We start from the raw sequence: 10,224 nt of genomic DNA on the forward strand, positions 1-10,224 counted from the left end.
ATAAATGTGAAAAATATACAACACTGCAGAAAATCAAGCAGAGGGCAATTTTTTTTAACGCACTTCTCACATACAATGTACTCACGTACATTCCCATAAAACTCTCTAAAGCACACATACTGTACAAACACATTGTCCCTCACCTACGCATTTAGGTTTTCATGCTCTCATATATCGGTTTAATACTCTCTATAGTTGTTTGAGGCCGATGGTGGCCATGATTGCTTTTAATGCAAAGTTGTGGCATAGTCAATAATGTGCGCCTACATTTATGGAAGGAGGTTTTCCAGAATGTGGGAATATCCTAAAATGATTGTTCTCTCCAGAGCAATCTGGGACACACGACCACCCTAAAAGGGAGATTGATTTTATTACAGGTCCATGTTAGATCTTTTAAAGTCTACTTCTTCATGCTTCGTGTAGGTTTGTTTTGCAAGAAGAGATTATATATGTAATTTTATAGATTTGCAACACATTGAAAAGATTTAAATTATATAGCACGTTTCTGTACTCCCATTGACTTAAACATATGATTTATAAGCAGTTTTGTTTGCTCTTTAATATTCCTGTAAGATGAATGTTGTTGGCCTTTTTACAACATCAATATTTCCAACATTGAATGAAAAGCCCATTGTTGAGCTTTAGTATTATTCTGGTTTATATAATTGTTTTTGCTTATTATTCGGCTTCTTTCTTTTAATGTCTGCCATCGGTAAGCTCTACCCAGCTGTAAAAATGTTGAGATGCTTTTTTTTTGCAAGCTTCCTTAGCCCACAGCGCTATTAAGACTGAAATACTTTCCAGATTTCTGTGATACTGAATAGCACATGTACTGCCGGTTTGGGCCCAGAAAGGAGAATGATTAAGATAATTGTCATAAATAAATAATATATCGATGATATTTATTAATGAAATGACTGTGTGATCTGGAATGTAATAACCTAAAAATATCTATCTGGGCAATGACGCATGACATGGATTATTAAATGTCTTGATAATGAAATGGTTTTAGAGATGTTGCCATGAAGGATATACTGTTAATAGTTTACAGATGCCTGACCAAGGATAGAAGTGGACATGGCCAACAGGTGTCTTTAGCTGTTTCATGAAGAGTAAAGCAAAGGGTGGTAATATCAGCAGAGCTCACCATGGGCCATTCATCAGCTTTAGTCCCCTCTGTTTCCCCTCTTTAGAATGAATTATGTTTCCAGTTGAGGAACAGACCTATGAGGTCATTTTATGAAAGTTTAACTAATATGTTGACCTAATAAAAGCTATCTACTTTGACCTTGTTCCCATCCCTGGTCGCACCTCTAATGTCACCCCCTAAAACAAAGGTGTCTCTCATAGTCTATAGCCATTTACCACTTCGTCTTTGGATGTCCATGGGAAGCAACAGATTTTTTTGCCAAAGGGAGCAAAACCCAAGCTCCAAGCGATAAGCATGTTAGTAACTCAGGTTTTTAGCCCTTTCTTGATTTGATAGTTTTCTCTCTTTTTTTTAATGGTAACCTCATTCACTAATTCCCTACATTCAAGCCTTTACTAACACACATGGATTTAATCCTTCTTATGTAACATTATGAATGTTCTGGGTTTTTTTCAACAATAAACAATAAATATTTGAGAAGAAATACAAACGTAGGCGTTGTTTCAGTCAAAGAAAGTTCAGGGAAAAAAACCCCATGGATGCTAAATTGTGTGTGTTCTTTGGTCCATGTCTTCATAATGGCTTCCATCTCTTCATTAAGAACGCTTCCATTTTAACATCATTATTAAATCTTAATGGACCATGATGGGGAAGCAATGATATTACGCGGTATGGTACATTTTGCTTAGACAATTCAGTGTAATTTTATACTATTTATTTATCCCTTGATTACAAACAAAGCCAAACCTTTGACTTGGTCCAAAATAAAAATCTGTGTACTTAAAGGGGAACTGTCACATTACATCCAGTGCTAAACCATCCATATTTTTTGATTATCTTTATTTATTTATTCCATTTTTATATTAGTCTGAATTACTAGATCAGCTAGCCGGCATGCAGAGAGAAAAAAACAAACTGCTAGCTCCTAACATGTAGGAATCAGTAATTGTGATGTCACAATTGCTTCATTTGCCCCTTCCAAAGGAAAATAATAAAACACACAGACCTTAATTTATTTAAATCTTTTTTTATATATAAAAAGTGACGTAATGAGCTTTTGCATCACCCTGAACCAGAATGATGTTGCCCACAAAAGTGCAACCAACCTGGCATACTTGTGGAAATTAGCATTTTTCACCTATAGTTTCTTTTTTGTAATATAAGTATAGAATGTAACTCTTTCTTATGTTTAACAGAAAGAGTTACATTTTTATCACAGCTGAATTATAAAAAAACAAGTGTAAATGCTACAGACTAACGTTCTTCAGATACTGTTTGGCTGTAGGAGTCAAGGTTAGGAACTTCAGGCTTACAGTGAAATAGTTGGAATTTAAAAGCTGTCTGCTTAAGTCAGGCTGAGCTTATTTAGTCTAGACAGGGTTTTTTCATGCCAAGTATTGCGAGACTTGGTCCCTCTGTCAGAGTTGTTTGATAAAGGCAGGCAGGAATGTCTTACCTCAGAGTTAGCCACATTTCTGGAAACCTGGCATTTGTTCATAAGTGAACTGTGTAGATATCTGCTTGGAGTATTCGTGAAACACTTCAATCTTTTTTGGAACCTCTGTTTCTTATTAACACATGAAAGCAGACACAAGCCAGCGACAACTCAAGTTTCTCAGTACTCAATGCCAAGCCATTGTCAGTCAATCCAATCAGCTATTACGCTTACATTAATGCGTTAATAGGAAAGAGACTTATATTACCTGCATTTTAAGCAAATATAAAGCATTCGTTAACATGTAAGTCATTATATTAGTCAGTCATGTGGATTTTTCAATAGCATGACAGCCAAATAAAATAAAAAAAAGTCTGTGTTTTCCAAACTTTTCAATATTCTTATTAAAAAAGAAATAAAAATGTTGGTCAATTTTCCCATATCCAGGATCAGGATAAAATTGTATATTAATACAGAACGCTCAACAGTGGCTTTTTTTCAGGGTTTGAGGCAGTGCCAGTGATTAGAATGGCCAAACCCCATATGTTTAACAATGTATTTAGTATTATTTAGCATACGTAAAACATGTAGAAAGCACCTTTAAATCCCGGGATATATAACCTTCACCCGTCTGGCTTTCCTTTAACTACTACAGATTCCTCGTTGTATGAAACTCCACTTACACCAGTGGCTTAAAACAATGTGTTTATTAAAATAACAAATACATATATGTGAGTATATAGAGAAGCGTCTGAAATACAAGGCTCTATGACTAACTATACTATGCTAATGACTCTATGTGTGCATGTAAGGATGGGGTGTCCCTGTCACCTTGATGTTATCCTTCCTTCTTTCTTTCTGGTTCTCTCTCTCTTTGTTGCTCACACAACACCTTTATAGCCACTATGCCCAAACAGTCCCAGCCAATCATCTTCTTAGTTTGTGTCCACTCATCCTTAGGAAGGCACAATCTTGTACCTGCACCAGCTGCCTGTAGAGACCGCTCTTGTCCAGGAAGTTAGATTGCCCCCACAGTGAAGTTGATGGTCCTCAGGGCAAATTCAGGGTGGGTTGATATTGTCTCCTGCAATCCTTTTGTTGTAGGAGAAACACGTGCTTGTCTCCAGCCCAGATACTATCTCCTGCAGTCCTTTTGTTGTAGGAGATTGTAGATTGTATCTCCTGTTTATTGTTCCCACCTGGTAGAGAGATAGCCCTTTGATGTATTGTGAGTTCCTGGACATTTGGGTTTCGCCACTAGTGTAATTCCTTGAAACTGGTTTACTCAAGAGGAATCCCATTGTGTTGGGATCCAGCTGTTGTCCTTGGAGATTAATAGTTGACTTATATTTATTACAAAACATACCTGCCAGGTGCCATGGACCAGTTGAGAGATCCTCAGGGAGCTGTAAATTCAATGGAGGTGTGAGCTGTTGCAGCACAGACCTCCGTTGAAGCTCTTCAGGTACAGTGGGTGGGTGTCCTGCCTCTGTCTCTATCCACTCCTGCTAAAACGTATGCCCTGGTTTTGACTCCCGAAATGTTGAGTATCCATCTCTGGCCATTTGAACTGTAGGGATATATGAGAACCATCTAATAGAATTTAAAAGCGGTATTAACACAAACACATTGTGAATTTTATTGTTGTAGAGACCTGTGGTCTAACTAAATTATCTTCACAAATTCTGGGTACCTAGAAAAACCAGGAAGATGGGTTTGGGGGGTTTTCATTTGTTATATAGATAGGCATATCATGTATCACGAGTCATTTTGATTGTGATGTAAAGGCAGATGTTGTGTGGATTTTTGTTAGGTGAAGTGAGATACCTATGCCTCTGCCCACACGGATCACTTTACCTTTATCCTTATATACTGCACTCTTTAGACCTACGGTAGGGGTAGAGTCAATTGGATCTATACTTGCTCTCACTAGACCACCCAGGATAACAGAATTAGTACCTGGAAAGTAAAAATAGTAATGAGTTGGGTCATACATGTTGCTAATTAAGATTTTTCAAGGAAAAGATGAAGATTGTATACAAAAGGACATCTTTGATTTAGAAACCAGAATGTTAACTGCTACACCTCTCAAAAAGCATGTCCAGAAAATATGAAATGCCTCATTTGACATATGACTGCTCAGCAGTGTCCTTATTATGGAGTCTTAATACCTAATAAATAATATATATATATATATATATATATATACAATATATACAGGGTTTTTTTGTATAAAATTCAGCCAATTGTCTATAACACCAGGAGAACATTGTTAAGAGATGACTACATTTGGGCAATTCATCCCTAAAAAACAACGTCTTCTGAGGCGGATCAAGATCTGTTCGTAAAATGATTTATTTGGCGTCTTGGATTATTTGCATTCAATGGATACAATAATTGGCTCAAGCAAAAAACAAAACATCATGAATGTAATACGACCGTCAGAAACAAAACAATTACAGTAATATAAGGAACGTGATTATATAAATACTGTAATATCCAAGTCATTAACAGCAATAATCCAAGTCTTCAGAGACAACATTCTTAGTGTGTTTGTTCAGAACATGGCTCCATCTAAAAGACTATCCTAATGATAACAATTTCAATCCCAAGTGTACCTCCCCCCACAAAAAAAAAGAAAGGGAAATAAGCAAAATTGATTTCCTCATCACTTTGTGTACAATATATGTAAAATGTTTCCAGTCCTTTATATTTTGTTGATCTCAAACATCTTTCTGAGCTGGCTGGGTCTCATTCTGGTGCTGGATATTTGGTATATTAGGTCACTGAACCCTGATACAGCTTCGCGTGTTTACAGAAAGAAAAAAAAAGAATCCACCCTTAAAATATTGAACATTCCTTTATTTTCAGACATTAGATCATAAGTTTAAAACGTATACAGCAGAAACATTACTGTATTTCTAAGAACATGTTAACTGTTCTTACAATTTTACAATAGGTTGTTATTGGATTTATAGTTCATTCCTCAAGATCTGTCTCTCTCCAAATGACTAGTCTGGATTTCTAATAAATTCTGTATCATATATAAAGTTATGCCTTTGTTCTGGTGTTTTTCACATTCCCGCCTCATTTTAGTTATTTTTTCTTTGTACACTGCATGGTACTTCTGGTCTCATCAACGATGACTTATCAAGCTTGGCTTCTCCTTACAGATGTTCTGTACTTTATCATCCTTCATACCATTTGGACACTGTTTATTTAACTATATTATACCTCAGTCAAACGTTTATATGGCCATTTTATTTTTAGTTTCTTTTTTCAGCACTTTAAAATTAATGCATAATAAAGTAGTAGTAGTAGTAGTAGTAGTAGTAGAAGAAAAAGTTAATTCTGTTACAATTCTGAAGGGCTATTGTAGGTTTGTACATGTGTCTTACCCACTGGGCACAGGAGGGGAAAAGGGGTGTAAAAGTAAATTATTAGCCCACCACATGCAGGGTGGGGGAAGATGAGGGACAATCAATTTCTCTTTTCTATTAACACTTTTAAAAAAAAAATGTGTATTGTAAAAATGGAGTGGGGGAGATGCAACTTGCGTTTACAACTTCCAAGCAGCTAGGGGTTAATAAGTTAACAACTTGACCTTTAGTGAATAGACACACCTGGGGTACTAAAAAAAACCCAGAGTGATTAGGGTTATCCTGTACTATGCTTTTAAGTCTTCTGGACTTCACACATGCAGAAATTATTTGTAGCATTAGAACTAGCAAATGCTGTTCAAGAATTGTACTCCTACCGCAGCACATACTATACTTCACATTGCCAATTTGAATATCTTTTGCAATGAACAGCAATAGGATGTTTCATGCTCTCGGCTTTTAAATGTTTCCTGATGACGACTTTGAGTTGGTTTAATGAGACCTGTTATCAAAGTATATTCTAATCCACCAAAGGCACTGTGTTTTGTTGATTTAAAGCACATTATGCAGAAGAGAAAAACAAACTCAAAATACACCTTACCTCTTAGTGTACACATACAGTACCTGCACCTACTACCTCATCACATTAGCATGGCCAAAGCATCTTTACATGGGCAAGTTTCTAGTTGTGTAGGCTTTGATTCCCTACTGGAGCGGATACTACTTTTAGTGTCAAACCTAATTCTCATGACTCTGAGTCACTACTTAATTAATGATTAATGATTTTGGAGGCATAGAGCGTTGTCTGTTATCTGTGTTATAATCCTTAATTCTTTCATACTGCAGGTATCTGCTCGTCACTCTGCATAAGTGCGTAGATGCTGTATGTATATTTCCTGTAGTAGTGTTAGTTGGACAAAGTCTGAAAGCCCCAGTAGGTCAGATGGCCTACTGGAGCTTTCAGCTAAGTGACTGGTGAGCAGCCAGCCAGTGACACTTGCCTGGAGACATGGGTAATTTTTAATGCTTACAGGGAGCTGTTGGGTCATCTTGGAGAGTAAGAATGCCTGGGTTGATGTAAACCCTGCCAATCTGTCACTGGTTGGAAAAAGCTCTCAGTATGATTTCCCTTGGGACAGGGAGTGGAGAGGAAACCATTGATTGGTTTTCCAAATAAGAAAACACCACACACTCTTACTATGCCCAAAAGTTAAGAAAACGGCTTCTTACAATGAGACCTTTCTTAGTTGGTGCAATGTGCTTATTATTACAGTGCAAATCCCCATGAAAGTGAAGGATTCCCCTTCATAAGTGCTAATTCCTTTCATTGCTGGGAGCCTGTAGCACATTACAGCAAAGCTTAAACCCCCCTCCCATGAGATGTACTCCTTCAGGCAGTGTTTGCTCCTTCTGGAACTGTACATGTGCAACCTATGGAGCCAGGCCTTAAATTATCATGAGCTAGACCTGTCAGCAAAGAGATAACCATTGTTGTGGGTGGGTGGCCTGACCTCTGCAGTAGGATCACAATATCAGCTAGTCCCCAAGGCTAACAGCCACTGTTATCAAGATCATAGTGCCTGCATCTGATCGAAAAAGAAGAAGAAATACTTCATAGTAAGCGGAGTAAAAAGTATTGGAATAAATTATTTTTATATATTTTTTATCAAATCATATCTAAAATGTTATCTACTTAAATATTCCATATTGTCGATAAGATAAAATCTTGAGTCTTACAGGTGTTTTAGTTTGGGTTCCAAGAAAATAAGTACATTGACGAAGGAAGGAGAAAGTTGCTTTTAGTTCCAAAAGAGGAACTATCCATTCAAAAAAGAGGCATTTGATATACCAAGCCACTGATGTACCATAAAGCATACGAGACGTGCACAGAAAGGGTGTATCGGCCCCACACACACGTCTCTACGGCTAGCGTCACTTTGAAAGCAATACTATGACAAATGTTGTAGCCCCAGTACCTACTTTTATTACCAAGGTCCACTAGTTCCTATCCCTCAAGATTGTAAGCTTGCGAGCAGGGCTCTGTCCACCTAATGTATTGGTTTGTCTCCTCGTCTTTTCATACCCCTTCACTATATGTAAGAAGCACTGCGTAAATTGTTGGCACTATATAAATAAAAGATAATAATAATAATGTCAAAAAATGTCCTCATGAAATTTCAATTTTAAAGTTGTATGCAGGAATCACACATCTTTATGAGAACTGTTTGAGAATGACGGTGGTGTCTTTTAAAAAAAAATAATATTAGGCTTGATTCCCTCTGCCTTTGGAACTACATATTATTATTGCTCATGTATTGACATGAGGCATTAGGTCACCTGTGACTTCCTTGGCATGTGTTTATGAATTAGCTAAGCCAGTGCCCTCTCAAGTAATTAACAAACTGCAAGCCTATGTTGTGACATAGTCAAGGCTAATATTCATAAATTAAATTCTTACCACTAGCTGATGATAGGTTAATGACCCCTTACAGAAACTTTGAAGGTGTCCTTTTCATTGCATGATATTCTTTTTTTGGTATTAACATTTACATTTGATGTAATTTCAGGGAAAATGTTGTACTCTGGCCATACCTAAAATTTTATTTTGTTTATCACTGTGTTTCAGAATTTTCCACAAGGCAAAATTGTAAAATCTGAATAAATTGAAAATGATGTACACGTTTTGTAATTAGTGTAGTAGTTGTGCAAAATCTAATTTACACACACTAGTTTAAAGGTACATTAACTACAGTTCTAATAAACTGTATTGATTATACCATTGATATTGTGGATCTCTGTGATGTTTTTTCATAAACTTAAAAGTTCCTGAGATTCTAGCTCTTTATATTTGAAGGATGTTCCCTAAGAAGATGTTTCCCTCAAAACATTGTACATTGTACGAATGTGATGTAGATGTATGGGGACACTCTTGCTCTTGGAAGATGAACATTTTTTGAAGGAACAAAGGTAAAACTGGTATGCAGTAGGCTTTTCATGTCTTCCTTGTTTTGTTTTTCAAACAGAATGATTCCACCACAACCGTTAACAATGAACCTTCAGCATGGGCAGACTCAGCAATTCATGATCAAGCCCAAGTACATCTCCAAGTCCAAAAAGGCATTTCTGGGTGAACAATCTACAGAGGGTTCTCTGCCGCTCAGAGGAGGATTTGACCAACCAGGATCACAGTTCCTCAGTGAGTAATAATAATATGTGATTTTTTAACATAATTCTCTTCCTGGAACAATGTATTCAATATGTCTATACACAATCTGAATCAACAAATATGATTAATTCAGATTTACCAAATCACCGTTTGCCTCTATATACAAGTTTTCTGGCTTATCTGGTCGGTATACCCTAGTGTTTAAAAATGCCTCTGCTAACCCCTTAATTTTAAGTGAAGGGGTTTTCCACCACCTTTACCCCATGATAACTTTTGTTATACCGCCCCAAGCCTTATGGAGCAAGCCTTTATCACAACCTCATGCTGATTAGTCCCATTAAGGATGAAAGAGCTGCCCATGAGTGGTGATCTGGCTTTTACACCTCTGTCCAGGGCTTTGTTTAAAGGCTGTCTAGTACAGCGGACATTTTCTCCAAGGGGTACATGTATAAAGTGGATATAGAGGCAAAAGTCGATCATTGCACATGCCTACCCAGAATCCCTTGGAGTTGTGACAGCACCGCAAGTCTTCTGACTTGTCTGGTTATTTAAATAGACAAAAACACCCACACATTCACAATGTAATTTCGATCTCTGTGCTTTTTTAGAAGGGCATTATCATTTACTTACTCAACCATGGCTAAATTAGTAGGAATACAAAATGATATCTACATAAGTGGGATTTCTACCTGTCCTCCTCACAGTATTACTGCATCTTGCTGTGATTAACATACATGATTTTTCAGATCATACATCGACAAAAAATTCTAAAAACTTTGGCGCAACAGTTTAGACCCAATCCAAAACCTATTATTACTCAAAAAATATTACCATGCACAGCAACCTAACAAGGTCACTAAGAAATGCTAAGAATACGTTGCAGTCTCCAAAGGTAGAGTAAGAAAAACATACTAAATTGAGATGACAAGATAGTTTATCACAGACACCCTAACATCATAACAGCCAGAGTGAAAACCTCCTGGCAACTATTTTTTTAAGACTTCATTTATAATTTACTATAATTTTGCTGGTCCAGGGGGGTATATGGCAGCTTGAAGTTTAAATTTGCAAGGAAACATTGTCATAGTGCCCA

Source organism: Sceloporus occidentalis, unplaced genomic scaffold (assembly GCF_023333645.1).
Source record: "Sceloporus occidentalis isolate IW3139 unplaced genomic scaffold, rSceOcc1.0.p SCAF_42, whole genome shotgun sequence".
NCBI lineage: Eukaryota > Metazoa > Chordata > Lepidosauria > Squamata > Phrynosomatidae > Sceloporus > Sceloporus occidentalis.